General features: G+C 40.0%; 1 long non-coding RNA gene across 1 annotated transcript; it reads left to right on the top strand.

Annotated features, from left to right (window-relative positions):
• Nucleotides 1-4,840: 4,840 nt before the first annotated feature.
• Nucleotides 4,841-5,282, top strand: LOC111846839 (uncharacterized). The gene is made up of 2 exons (XR_002838963.2): nucleotides 4,841-4,944; nucleotides 5,039-5,282. It is a non-coding gene; the product is annotated as an uncharacterized lncRNA (long non-coding RNA).
• Nucleotides 5,283-5,535: the final 253 nt, after the last annotated feature.

Below are 5,535 nucleotides of genomic sequence, written 5' to 3'. Positions count from 1 at the left end.
AGGGGCAAAGCACCTCCGTAGCACCTCATACCTCCAGGGTCAGGGGCTCTTGAGCATGTTTATCTGTCTTCCTTGTGTTGTATAGGTTTCCTCACAGTTTCTTCCCACAGTCTAAAAGCCATGCAATTTGCGTGTGTGTGTGTGCCCTGTGTGTGTGTGTGTTCCCTGTGTGTGTGTGTGTGTGCCCTGTGTGTGTGTACCTGGGGCGTTCCTCTGCCTTGTGTCCCATGCAACCAACCCCCCCCATGAACCTATAATAGCTAAAAGGTTGGAATTGGGATGCATATATTATGCAGAAAAGTACTGCATTCAAGTTGGTGATTATATTTCTTTATATTACGTAATGTGGAGGCAGTGCACTATGAGACATTTGACAATTGTAGAGTTGATATCTACATACTTCTGGATATATCATGATTTGACAGCTGATTTTGAGTGATAAATGATTTGTTCTGTTCGTGACTCCATCTAGTGGAGAAGTTGCCTTTATCTGGCTCCACTAAAAACAAAGTTATTACATGAGTGACATCAGGAGAGAATGAATAATAAAAGGAATGCAAGGAGAAATAAGAGTAACTGTTGACACTTAAATTTGCCTCTGGAGTTGAGGACAAAAGTGCATAGCAGAGCGAATAAGAATTCCATTTCAGTCATAAATGGAATCTTAATTGCTTTTCATTCAATGACTCAGTGAAATCTTGTTAAATGCATGTATGGTTCATGGTATTTTTCCAGTCTAGGTATTGGGAATTACCAGAAAGGACAGCAAACAAGGTATGAGGAAGACAGGGAGGAGCAGTAGAGCAGACGTGTTACTTCCATGTTGACTTGTTTGTGGCTATGGGCAATTTGACTCATGTTATATTAATTAACGTGTCACACTCCAGATCACTGGGGAAAGCTCATCATTTTATTCTAGATGGCTTCCTTATGATTTCATGTAATGAACACTCAAGTTTGTGCTTAAGCCTCAAGCCATTATAGCTCATTTCCATCAACAGTACTTAAATCATGTCTCTTGTTTCACTGAATATTAATTGATCTGCTTATGAACCTTGGTAATTGTCCTAATAATCATGACCAAATGGATCATGAGCAGAAAGTGAAAATATTAACTCATTTTCAGTTCATTGGAATTACTTAATGAAAGTCCCAACAATTCTGTATACATTGGATAAACATGTTTAGCAATTTATCTTTAAGAATTCATAAATCTACAAACCTTAATGTTCATAATATCAATACATGAACAAGTTAAGGAACTAACTTGGATTATCTGTTTTATTCCTAATTAATATGTGCACCCAGGGGCGCTGTAAGAGGGCCCTAAAAAATTTGGAACATAATTGGTTATGCTGACCTGGGGCCCAAAATCTCCGGTGGCACCCCTATGTATACCATCCAGTTTCTGATTAGTCCTGAGGATGGCAGCATGGCCTGGAACTCAGGGAATTATGGGCAATTTCCTCAGCATGGCCTGAAGGAAGCTCAAAGGGCAAATCGTAAATCGTGCTAAAGCTGACATGTTTGGGAAGACTAATGTAACTAGAGCTTCATAGTATCTATGTACACAGTGCATAATTGCAGCCCTACACTCAATGCGCGACGTGTGACAGACAGAAGCTATTTCGCTGTCTGGTTCACTTCCTGTTGCTGTCATATTACATAGATCCAAGGAACAACACAATCCACAAATAACTGCAGCAGAACCCACTGTCAAATAAAAAAAGCCCGGCTATAAATCTTTATTTTTTTTCCATAAGACTGGACAGAGCATGCTTTGACATTAATGAAAGTGACAAAATGAAAATGTGATAAACTGAAAGAGAGCAGCAGTAATGGCATGCTGTGTGGGAGGAGGAAGCCGGCTGAGGGACTGTGTTATTTGCACACATTAGATGGACATAGTCGTGCTGCTACAGCAAGCCAGGTAAATGGGTGGTCTTGTCACTTTGCCAAGAAACTGTATTTCTAATGATACATTTTTTTTTTTGCAATTTTTCCCACATATGAGAAAGTAGCTGAACAGCACGCCCCTGTTCACTATGCCACAACACTACGAAGAAGGTCAAGATGTGCTGTATATGCTTGTGCAGTGGTGCAAAAAAACATATAAACTAAAAGTTGATAAGCAAGAAATGATGGTATGAAGCTTTAGGCAACAGTGGGTGCGGTTAGTTTACTTCATAGACGTATGTGATTATACATGCAGGCACTCATCCATTTTCTATACCCTCTCGTCTTATGCAGGGTGATGGTATATATATCGATATAAAGCTGAAAATGAAAAGGAAAAGCATAGCGATATATGTAAACATGACACTGGCAGTCCTAAGCCTTAATAAAAGTATAGTATTAAGTGTAGGCAGGGGGGCGGGCAGGCACACTGAAATCTAAAAAAAAAAGCACACACTCAAGATGTCACCGAAATCATCAAAAGTAGCGGACAGAATATGGTCTGAGGGATGAAAGCAGTCAGAAAGACAGAAACTGAAATACAGTAAATATAATGTCAAAATGGAAGAAAACAGACCACATTCCCCCACCTATACAGGAACATCTCGCAAAAGATGATTCCGTAAAATCACGAATAATCATCCGTGCCCCATAATATAAGTATTGCTCATAAAAATTTATTTATAAGCAATATACTTTCATTGTATTACTTTTTCTTCTGTTGTACCATAACAGGCTCAGCCTAAAAAACAGTTTTCTCTTGACACTAATGGCTCGCAAGTACAACAGAGTCCCTTCATGGAAACACAACAAGGACAAACGCTGCCACAGAGGCTGTCCAATGAAGCACTGGCTTGAGACCAGGTGGTGTGTGTGGGAGGTGTTCATTCAAGTGGAAGTCATGCGAGCTTCAACCCAGTGTGTACATCCCACCATGTAAACGTCCATCTGAATGTGTAAGAGAGCTAGTGACAATGGACAGCCGTTTTTAATGAGGAAGTTTAATGAGGAGCTTTCTTTTTCTTTCGTGTTTGGTAATAGATTCTAATCTTCATTTAACAGGGATTTTGGTCAGAGGCCTGAAACATAATAATTTTAATCGATACTGCAGAAGAAGAAAATCTGCTTCTATTGCCTATAAATTTATTTTTTATCATCCCATCTCTCTGAATCAGCTTATTATTTTACCCAATTATATTGGAGAAATTCAAGTACAAAGTGAACTGAGACACTTCAGGGGTCATGTCAAAATGATGCCCCCTACTTCATTCACGCTGATTTAGAGTAATGGGAGAATAAGAGATTAGGAAAACGTAAGGAATTTCAAAGTACGGCACCAACTGTTGTTCTTCGAAGGCAAAATGGTGCATCTGACACTTTGTAATACATCCAAGGAACCTAAGATTAATTCCCCGGCCATTTGCCTGACACAGTGAACTCAGCCTGCAAATTCCCTAGAAGTGCTACCATCAGCAGGCAGCGCGTTGGCAGTGTGTCTCTGGCAGTGGAGCAAAAATATACTTTGAAGTGATGCTTTCAGAAGGGAGTGTTATCATGACCCTGTGCCATATCATCACACAGTGCATGATGGGAGAATAACACATTCACCCACTAAATAGTTGCACTTAACTTTCAATAAGCAGGTCCTTACTGTTAACTGCCCTTTATAATAATGTCTAATGTGCTGCCCCGTCGTTTGTTTAACTTCCATAAAGTGTGACTCTATGATGTTATCTTCTCAGCAGTCTTGCACTGCAGACGGGCATCACCATTAATGGCATGCAATATGTCGCGCCAACACCACCATGCTTTCAACACCAAAAAAGGAGACGGGTAGTGGATCTGCATCCTTCTAAAAAGGGACCAAAGCAGAGTCATCACACATTTCACAGAAATCCCGAAGGACCCTTAGACTAATTACGTTCCCGGGGTGTAATTGAACCATGTAACGTTTGACACCAACTTCATGTTTGAAGCTGTAAGTTCAAGACTTATGAACTAATTTGTGAGTAATTATCAGAACGACATGGACCTTTCATTAAAATTGCAAACTGGTTCTGGTGGGCATGGGGGGGCTGTTGTACAAAAAAAAAAGAAATTATAGGGCAGGAAATATCTATCATGTTCCATAAGGGTCATTAGATTACCACTGGGAGATAGCATGTGAAGAATTTTGAAATGTTTTTTATTTTGAGGCATAGATGGAGTTTTTATATACTCATAGTTGAACTCATGTTCAGATTTTATAATTAACTGCAGTTCATTAAAGAAATGTATTTCAGCAGTCTGTTCTCACGTCCAAGTATTTTATATGTTACGTTCAGCCTTGTTCACCAAGCATATTTCCATAGTTCTGCTTGTCTGTGTCATGTATCATGTTTTGTCAACACTAACGGTGCCCCTCTCTGACTTTCAGACCATTGGATTTCCAAAATATCTCCGGGCAGGGGTAGATTTTTAATGTCAGCTGTCACATCATTCAATTGTTCTACATGTTGTAACACTTTCGTATGAAAGCCTGTGAAGTTTAATTTGCATGAACCACAGGGTGAAGAACAATATGCTGTTATTTTAAGGTCACAGAACAATTTTAACGAAGGTGATGGGTTTTAAACATAAAATTTGAAGGGCAGGAGGTGATATAAATTAATCATATAAATACATAGTGACGTGGTGTAATTGATATAGGAAATGAATAAGACTGAAATATTGGCAATAATGAAATATCTGTACTAGAAGATCAAAGAAACAGTAAAGACCCTCACCTGGTAACCGCAGAACAAAAAAATCAAACCAGAAGTTTTGACTTTTTCAATAATTGTGAACCTGACATCTGCAATGGGTTGGCGTCCCATCCTGGGTTGTTCCCTGCCTTGCGCCCGTAGCCTCCGGGATGGACTCCAGACCCCCCAGGACAAGCGGTTACAGAAGATGGATGGATGGATAGATGGATGGGTGAACCTGACTTACTCCATAAGATACATATCGGTAAGTCAGAATATACGCCAATAATTTCAAATAATAACTTTGGAACAAAAGAGAAATGTTATTAACCCATGCATTTTCCATACCCACTTTACAGAGCCAAAAGCAAGGCGGGGATTAACCCAAGACAGGATGTCAACCCATTACAGGACACTCACATCATTCATACCTACAGACAGTTTTGCAGTTCTTATTCACTGTATGTGCTAATGGTGCTTATCTGGAACAAAGCTACAAAGCTAGTTAATTAAGCTGCAGACTCACTGCAAACTTTGACTGGATAAGTGGTTATGAAAGACAGATGGATGGTTTATACAATATATGGTTTATACATTTATTAATTCATCTTCTAGCTGCTTCCTCTGGACAGGGACATGGCGGGCCTTCAGTTTATCTTGGGTACACCCTGGGTGAGATACCAGTGTATCACAGGGAATGCACACACACACATGCACACACACACCATGGACAGTTTAGTGATGGCGATTCATGTAACTGCATGCCTTTGGACAGTGGGAGGAAAGCTGTATGACACGGTGAGAACTTGCAAACTTCACATACAGAGCGGAGGTGGCACACAGGCACCGAGGCAGC

Source organism: Paramormyrops kingsleyae, chromosome 1, assembly GCF_048594095.1.
Source record: "Paramormyrops kingsleyae isolate MSU_618 chromosome 1, PKINGS_0.4, whole genome shotgun sequence".
Taxonomy (NCBI): Eukaryota; Metazoa; Chordata; class Actinopteri; order Osteoglossiformes; family Mormyridae; genus Paramormyrops; species Paramormyrops kingsleyae.
The sequence above is the reverse complement of the archived record's forward strand: the minus strand, read 5'-3'. Positions and strand labels throughout refer to the sequence as shown.